The 9,347-nt window shown below is 42.4% G+C and overlaps 1 long non-coding RNA gene across 1 annotated transcript; it reads right to left on the reverse strand.

Annotated features, from left to right (window-relative positions):
* Positions 1-4,652: 4,652 nt before the first annotated feature.
* LOC141957655 (uncharacterized) lies at positions 4,653-9,276 on the reverse strand. Its single transcript, XR_012633144.1, has 3 exons — positions 9,151-9,276; positions 8,932-9,018; positions 4,653-4,768 (listed from the first exon to the last, which is right to left on the reverse strand). It is a non-coding gene; the product is annotated as an uncharacterized LOC141957655 (long non-coding RNA).
* Positions 9,277-9,347: the final 71 nt, after the last annotated feature.

Raw genomic sequence — 9,347 nt, forward strand, 5'->3', positions numbered from 1 at the left:
TGCTCATTTGCAGCTGACATATTGCCACTTAAAAGTAGTGGCTCATTTCTGGCTGAGCTCCATGCTGGACTTTATAACAGCTCTCTGTATTTGTTTATTGAGCACAAATTATTTTACTATTGGGTGTAGCTCTTTATGAAGTCTGTCTCCTGGAAACACTGCCAGTGGAAGGAAGTATAACTATATGATATTTACCTTATCATGATGCTGTTGTAGTCATACTGTTTGACTCATGCTAGTACATTTTGTATTAGAGTAATACTTGAAGGTCAGTGGAGGAAGGACTCTTTCTACATTCACTTGGGAAATACAAATGTAGCAAAGCATAAAGAATCGTCTGCTTGGGTTTTTTCACTTGTAATACATAATGGTGGCTGGTAAAATAAGAGTTGTGCACTTGACGGTTATGTTAGACTTAATAAAAAACTTAGAGAAAAATAAAATACAGCAAATTTATGCTTGTATGACCCGTAGAAAAGTGCTCCAGCACCTTCTGGAATACCTTACTGTAGATGGAGAAAGAGGCAGAATACCCTCATCTGACTCAACTTTTTGTAGTGTCCTTGAAGGTGAGGTGCTTTGGGGACATGAAACACTTGTTAGCAGAAGAGACCCCAAGAGCAAGGCTCTTCAGTGCCTCACAGCTGAGGATCTATATTTAACAGCAGCAATGGTTGTACATTCTGTTCCTCATTGGTTTCCTGCTGTGCCTCCAGCATGTCAGATTCCTTCCCTCACAAAAATGGAAGTTTAGATTGTCTCCCTTTCATTTCTCCTCCCAGACAATTTGTCATGCATTTATGCTCTCAGTGCTAAAATAAGTTTATTAACATATGGAGAAACCATTTGAGATTTTCAAACAAAACCTGTGACATAAGGATCCAATTATGTGATTGTATAGTTAATGATCCTTTTAAATGTAATACTCCCCATAAAAATTTGGTGACAGCTTCAAGTATCTGTCATCCTGAAGTGCCACAGAAAGTAGCATTATTCTGATGTCATGTAAATCCAAAGTGTTCAGAGGATATGATTAAATCTAGAAGTAATTTTTAGGAAATAAAAGCAGAATCCAAGACAGTCCTCCTTCTCCTGAACTTAGGAGGAAGACTTCTTTGTTCATTTAATGCTACTGAAAATCTACTACTTCCATGGGTAAAATGGATGCAAGAAGCTGAAATGAAGCACCAACTCCTGACTCCTGTAACTTGCAGCGATCATGCTTGGAGTCCAACCTGCTGGGGACGGATGAGACCTTCTGAGCCATGCTGCACAGGCTGCTTTGTACATACCCAAGAGTGGCATCTGGGATCTCTGCATGCCTGACATCCTGAGGGTACAGCGATTCTTGCAGGACCATGGGGTCTCCAGAAATCCTATAAACATCCAAAGCCAAATTCCACTCAGACAAAATTTCTGTGGTGAAAGGTGGGTCCAGGGAAATGTGTATGTATGTATGTTTGAGAAGAAGCCATACGGGGACAGCCAGGAAATTTAATTTTTACATTCCCAATATGGGCTATTTTTTGAAGAAAATGTATGTCATTTACTTTCCAGAAAAGTAGAAATACTAATACTTGCAGTCTAAATAGTGGAATGTCAAAAGGGGTAAGATCCATTAAAAATTACAGAAAAATAAATTGAATCCTTTGTGAGGAAGGTGCTGACACCCCTTGCAAGCAGGAGATTTCTGTCTTTATTGTCACTGACTGCAAAGGAAGATGAGAGTGCTGCTTGTCATCACAGTGGGGGCTGTATATTCAGCTGAAGAGTCTCCATCACCGTGGTATTTTCAGTATCTCTCAGTTCTAATCATGAAGCTTCTCTTTACAGATGGAAAAAGCTTCTTATTTCTTTTCCCCTTTTTAACAGGTGGTAAAAGGATTTGCTGAAGATGCGTAAGATTTTTGGCAACTGCAAAAATAGACTTTCATCCTCTGAATTCCTCTCCCATATCCTAATTAAAAGAAATTTGTGTCATCCTTCCTTCTGTGTTGTGAAATATATAAAAAAGTATAGCATATATTAGCTTAGCAGTAGATTGTTTTGACCTGCTAAATGAAGAAACACATATATTAATTTCAGCTGTCAGCATGGATGATGATTCTATTAGGAGATGGGGGAAAGAAAATGGTAAATAGAACCAGGATGTTGGTCTTTGCAATTCGGAATAAGCAAACTATCAGCTGCACAAAGCGTCTTTCAGAAAGAAACCTCTTCTGTTACTGTTTCTATTAATCTAAAAGTCATTTAGATCAATAAGATGCTTTATGAAAAGGGGCATGTACATGCTCAAGCCCTTGTCTCTCCATGACTTTTCCATCAGCACTGTTGCTCCTCTGTGTACAGGCTACCGCTTTCCCTTAACAGCCTTGGTTTATACATCTATTTTCCTGCTTGTTGCTAAGTCTCCCTCTTAAAAAAGTTTGTTCTTTTCACTGATGGCATTTGATGTTTTGGATTGGAGTGACTCCTTCCTCCAAAAAGAATGAGGTCCTTTCTTCCCCTTAGTGCTCCTGTTTTGCTGTTTCAGTACAAAACAAGCCGTTGCTGATGACTGCTGCGGTTCTTAGTGGAACACAGTGGCAGAAAGTGGCTCGATGCTCCTACTTCAGAAGAGCCTAGGAAAGGGGGTGCTCTGTTCTTTGAATCTGTAGTCTCAGCGAGTCACTTGCAGCACCCAAGTCTTGAAATGCTTACCTTAATTTGCTGCTACACACTTTTGACAGCGAAACATAAATATTTAGTCACTGTTCAAAAGCCAGGCACCGGCACTAGACAAAAAAAGACAAGTGCCTACAAATAGGTCGTGTCTTGTTTCTTCTGGCAGTAACGTCTTACAGCCTGAAGAAGACAGCTGAATTCTGAGTCTCTGCATGTTGATTTCTAAAGAAAAAGAAGCCATAATATGGCCTCCAAGTATGAAGTATCTGATTTACATAGAATTGTCCAAAAGCAAGGCCTGTCACAGACCTTTTAAACAGGGATTCCTTCTCCCAAAGGTGTTGAACTCCTCTGCCCAAACCCAGGCACTTGGAGGCAACTCTGCTTGATGCTTCCAAAATCCTAATCTGTCCAGAAAGTAGATTGTATTAATGGTAGTCCCCTTATTAGTCTTCAGAAGGAATAGTATAACCTGTTGACCCACTAAATAACCTGTTGTGCACCTGCATAGGACAGCACCTCTCCTGCCCCCAACCTATCCAGCCGCAGCAGAAAGTTGCCAACAATAAAGATAATTGTTCCTGAAAGGGTAATTTTCTTCCAAGTAACAAACGAAATGGTAGAACAACTTGTTATAGCAGAAAAAAAGTGACTCCATGCAATCGGACACTGCAGATATTTGTCTCTGTAACCTTAGTCTGCTTCCAGTAGAAAGGGAGAAAGCAGAAAGAAAGGAAGAAGTTGGCTCTAGAGCTCATTAATAGATATGAAACTGCCTGCAACTCTGGAACAAACTCAGACCGTCATCACATCTCTAAAGTATTTGTGCTTAAAGCGTGCATATAGCTGATGTTGTGTCACATCATGTTTAGGTTTGCCAACTGCCACTGAAGACCAAGAGCTCTCCTATCATTGGGGAGCAGGGAAACAAGCGTGTTGAGCTGTGGTGAAGTCAAATGCAGACCTCATTTTCTACATCTCACAGAACCACAAGGGAATGTCACGGGTAGGAGAGGCTGTCTGATAACACCCACCACAGAAGCATGGGGGTGGACAAAGGAAATTTCCTTGTCAGCTTGTGAGTGTGATAAAGAGCGCAAATAGGCAGGCATGCAAACAGTAGCTACTGAGTAAACACAGCTATTCTTAGTTTGTGGACTGTATCACCTCAGGTGGTCACTGCCTCTAGCACACCAAATTCATCATCTTCCATTTTAGGTTTGTCTTTCTCTTCTCCCCATGACCTTGCATAAACCTCTTCAGTTATTTCTAATAATAATTAAAAAATAAAATTTAAAAAAAAAAAAAAAAAAAGGCATAGGGTGTGTTGGGGGAATTTATCCTGTATTTTTTTTGTAACTCAGCCCAGTTTCAAAGTTCAGCTGAGACTTTCCTGCAAGGAAAGGGTGAAGAAAGTCCTGGTCTGACCTCCATTTTGGAGTCCTTTTCTGCCTGTCACCTGATCTTGTTGGAGCAAAGATGACATCACTTTACAAAACTCCTCCAAGTTCCTAGATCCCTTCCACACAGACTGTTCAGATGTACCAGCATTTTCACCGTGCCGTAAAGATGCTCACCAGGCTATGGAAGAAATTCAGAGCTCAAGCAAATATTAATGCCCCAGCACAGCAGGAAAGTGAGGCAATTCATTCTTTTCCTGCTTGGATAAAGAGTTATTGAAGAGTTATCCAAGTGAACCAGCTATGCTTGTTTGGGAAATACGGTATATGGATTAAAGAATGTGGAAACTCCAAGAGCAGAGGATGAGTAGGCAGTGCTAAATATCCAGAACTGGTTCTGGCCAGAGCAAACCAATATACCAGACAAAAATTGATTAAGTAGTACAACAGAGGAATTTAAGATAATGAAAGGGAATTCAGTGCAGTGAAGACAGTGAATTTTCACTGTATAATTTAAACTAAACAGCTTCCTTTTTTACTTTATTAATTAAAAAAAACACCAGCGCTGAGCAACTAAAGCAAAAGAAGGCATGCGCAGTGTTTCTTTCTTTTTTCTCTCCAGATCTCCCCTTGGAGATGCACTGGTCCTGTAGCCAGTCCACAGTTTTTCACCTCTCGGAACTGTCTTGTTCTGCTAATGAAAACTGAACACAGACAAAAAAATATACATGCATATATACATATAAATGTGTGCGTGTTTGTATATATATATATATATACACACGCTGTCTGTAAGCATTCAATTGTTGCCTTTGGATGCTCACTGGCATGAAGCATGAATAGTATGACAGCATTCAAAGGCAGCAAGTGAAAGCTTCAAGACAGAAAATTCTTTATTGTTCCTCTTCTCCTTCCTCCACAGTAAATGGTGAAAGAAGTGTTTGCAGGCTTGCAGTCATGGGGCCCAAGCCTTGGACTGGAGCAATCTGATGTGCCAACAAACAGAAAGAATTATGTAATATAAGTAACGGTTATTCCCCCAACCCCACCTTTCCAAATTTCCTTATTTTTTTTAGCAAATGCTCCAGATCCAAGGGTGAGAATGGAGAAATAGCATTTTAAAACTAATTTCACAAAAATACCGTAAAGAAAAATGTAGAAAGGGAAATCAGCATTGCAGTGAAAGGGAAAATGTGAATCAGTCACTGTATGAGTTCCAACAATTATTTTTTTAAAAATCCATCTGTAACATGGTGCAAAAGTCAACAAAAAAGGATTCTGGCAGGGCAACTGGTTGCTTCTGCATCTGAAACAAGAAGTTATGGGTATTTTCAGAGCAGGAGACTGGATTTAGTGAGCACGTAAGCTATGACATTGGGATATAGCTTTCAACAGTGTAATTAAGTAGTAATTAGTAGCCTTAGACTGTAGAGAAACCACTGGTCTCATTTAACGTAAAACAATGAGTGAGAAGGGGTAAGGAAAGAATATCTTGAAGGACCCTTTGCTTACTCTTACTAAAAAGGCTCTATCTGTTAAGTGATTTAATCCTATCTGTGTAAACTTTGCTTTTATATAGCCCAGTCTGTATCTTAATAGAGAAAGGATGCTTGTGTGGACCACCTGTTTCCTCTTCATGGTCAGTGTTTCTACAGAAATCACATTGATTGCATGATAAGTAATGTTAAATGCTTAGCAATCAAACATGATATTGGAGGTGAAAAGAAGAAGTTGTGACTCTCTGAGGACTACCACTAAGATAGAGACCGCATATGGGTGGTATATCACAGTTTGAAAAATCACCCTGCAATCTCCAGCCCTCAACTTGGAAGATGCAGAGGGAGGTAGCAATGTGACTTTTATAAATAGCTGAGTTATGTTCATTTGTTTTGTTGTTTTTTTTTTTTCTTGTGGCTTGGATATGAAGAAGCATAGACAGCCTGTGTGACTTTGAAAACTTGAACGGAAATGAAACAGGAAGCCAGATCCTTTCACAGCTTGTTGATCTGTGAAGACAAGCTGAGTCTGTAGAGACTCATTTTCTACCCCTGGCAGAAGAAGTCAGGGGAGAGAAATCCAGCTTGGGGGGATACTCTGGAGAGGAGATGCAGAGGAGACATGACAGAAAGGCAAGTAAGAACAGGGACCCGTTCACTGAGCAAGAAAAACGAAGCAAAATTAACCACTCAAAAAGAAGTGTTGGTAAGTTCGTAGAGCTATGCCCTAAATTTTAGCATCTCACCAAGCTGGTGATCTGCTATAGAAAGCAAGCCCCTGTGCTGCAGTTCACATCTGCATGAGCACTGCTTTCACCTATGCATTGTACCTGACCTTGGTAGTAGTAATAAATGACGATAAACGGGGAAATGGTTCCTGGCTGTTAATAATGGACTTGAAAAACTGAACGGTGAGGCTCTCACCAGTTCTGCACCTGGGTTTCCTACTCTTACTGGTTGGATGCTGTTGGTTTTGTATCAGCAGACCCTTTTCACACTCCTTTTGAATTGTTTACGTTCTTTGGGCTGTAGTTATAACTCCTCCTGCTCACCTGCAAATGGGAGCAAGAACATAGCAGTTGCTTCTGCTGATGATTTGTGGCTTTAAACAGAGACAGTTAAAAATGTCTTCACACTTGCTTAACACAGTTTTTGGTATAAGCTTTTGCTGTAATTGCTATGAAGTCTTGCGTGGGTACAAGCAGAGGGAGATAGTCATGGTTATGCCTGCAGCTTTGAGATGCTATGACCTAGAGAAAAACCTGGAGGTTCGTGTTATGGGCAAGTTCCTAATGCTGCCATAAAAGAAGGAAGTATCATAACTAGCCCTAAGCAACAGAAGTTTGTCATCAGCACGTAGCCTTGCCTGAGTATCACAAACATGTGCAAAATGCCATGACCAGAAAGTCTGGAGGAACAGGATCAAACTTAGGCTGCTTCCAGCCTGAACTCCCTGGAGCTCTCCCCTTGTCCGCAACAGAGCCGCCGCCTACTCAGAGGCAAAGCAGGGGAGGCATTACTTCTCTCGAAACATGTTCAATACATACTCTAAGTAAGGCCTTCTCTAGCTCCCTACATTGTTTTCCAAGCTATTTTGGGGGAGTCAGACTTTCTGCATGCTTGTAACAGCACTAGAACCACTTCTGCACAGTCCATAACAGAAACTGTTTTCCATTTAGCTGCTATTCCCCTTTTTATGGTTGATCTCGGCTCAGACCTAGACTTTGCTTGCTCTCCTTAGGATTCTCCTAAGTCATATTCAGTTAACAGGAATGGCATGCCCAGAGCAGTCCAACACAGAGTGCAGGAGGCCTGTGTGTTACCTTGCTCAGCCCCAGCAGAGCTGTCTGCATCCAAGGCTATGCAGGGGCTTCTAGAGGAGCAAGGCAGGTAGAGGCTGTCCCGTCTCAGTGACTTGTGAGGAGGGGAGACAACATCCTCCACAAATGAGAAAAGGTAGTAGGGAGCACTCCCTAAGTGGCTCAGGGAAGAGGTCCAGAAAGAGCTTAAGGAGGGAAAAAATGACATTATTACTTAAAAAAATACCTCAAGAGGTTTCAAGTAAGTGATCTCTGACTGATTGCCCCAGGACTTATTCCCAGCAAGAGCATGGGTGGAAGGGCATAGACTATTCTCTAGGTCGCACTGACGTGCTGAATACATGCCCTGAGAAGAGAGACCAGAGCCAGGAAGGGAGAAGGACTCACTGATAATGGAGGTTGATCTGCAGTGTTTGTACTATGCATCTTTCCTCTCTCTTCTCTAATGAGTCAGCAACCAAATAAACATTAACTTTCAGGCCTGTCTGCACAAAGAAATCACCTATTAAATCCTAAAATCTTAACACAGGTTAGAGAGGCAAATTTGGGTTTGGCTGGAATGCTAAACCATCACGTGGCACCGACACTGGCCTGCAGGAGAAAAGGGGAAGCTGAAGTGTGGGATAGCTGCAGGCAAGACACGGCTCAAAACCAAATCCCATCCCAGGTGGATGCCATGTGAGCTATATCCTAACATCACCTCTCTCAGCTGCGCCTCCTGAGACACAGCTACATTAAACTGCAAATTCCATGCCCAAACAGAGAGCACCAGCTAGCTGATGCTGCAGAGAGACATAGAGGTGGCACTTAGACATTTTTTTTTTTCAAAAGGGATTTTTCGATGGAGCAGCGCACAGTGCTGCCCAACTGATAACTTTAGGCCTCTCAAGTCAACTATTTACTTTTGCTATTTTTAGCTGGTTTTTAAGCCTAGATTTTCTTTTACTTGGATAACTTGGATGTTTGTGGCTGGCTGTGCGCACACGTAAGTGAGTGCTTGGTACATTGATACTGAACAGGTTTTGTCTGTTTTGTTCCTTGCCCAGATTAGCTGCGATGGATGGGGAAACAATCTGGTATTCATGCCAGATGGAACAAATCTCTCCACTGTTTCATGAAACATGTTGATTTTCTATCTCCAAGCATTTTAATATCTTATGATATTTTAGAAAAAAAAACCAACAAAAGCAACCCTGTAAGTTTGTCCCAGTTCTGCACTGGAGCAAACTACTTGTAACTCTGTAGAAAAGTCAAGTCTGTGTCACTTGTTCAGACCATTACAATTCCCTTCTGTTTTTCCTGCAAAGTCCCTAGGGAGACGGAAGAAAATTGTTCTTTAATGTGTAACCAGAAAAGAAATTACACTGGCCTATGCAAATTCTCAGCCTGCAGCTGGGACAAATTACACCTAAAAGAGCGCTGTAAGGGAAGGTACCCGGCCAGGGTGAATTTCTTTCTGGATGAATGCCTTTCATCTTGGTAATGAGTGAATTAGTAAGGAAATCCACATTTAATGATAGGGGGGGGGAAAAAAACAAAACCAAAACCCACCTCTGAAGTCACTAAACTGTGTTTGCGTTTCACGGCTACATTTCAGACAGATGCTGATGACGTTGGTCTCCATTAAGGGAACTGCTGCTAGAAAATGAAAAATAACGTCGTGTGACACCATAAATTATATCAAATTGCTGGCGGAGCTGCAGGGGAAATGGAGAACTCCCCTCGCTTCTTAAGCCGAAGCCAGACCCCGCGGTGGGTGACAGGGGTTACCCTTCCTTCCCGAGCACCCCGCCGCCAGCCGTTGCCCCGCGGTTCCTGAGGCGGCCGGGTGGCCCCGGCCCCCTTCTCGCCACCCAGCACAGCGGGACCCCCCCCCCCACGCCCGGTGCCGGGGCAGCGCGGGGGGGCCCGGCCGGGGAGAGGGGGGGAGCGGCCCCGCGGGATCCCCGCCCCGGGCGGTGTCGGCG

This window comes from Athene noctua, chromosome 2 (assembly GCF_965140245.1).
Source record: "Athene noctua chromosome 2, bAthNoc1.hap1.1, whole genome shotgun sequence".
NCBI classification, from domain to species: Eukaryota; Metazoa; Chordata; class Aves; order Strigiformes; family Strigidae; genus Athene; species Athene noctua.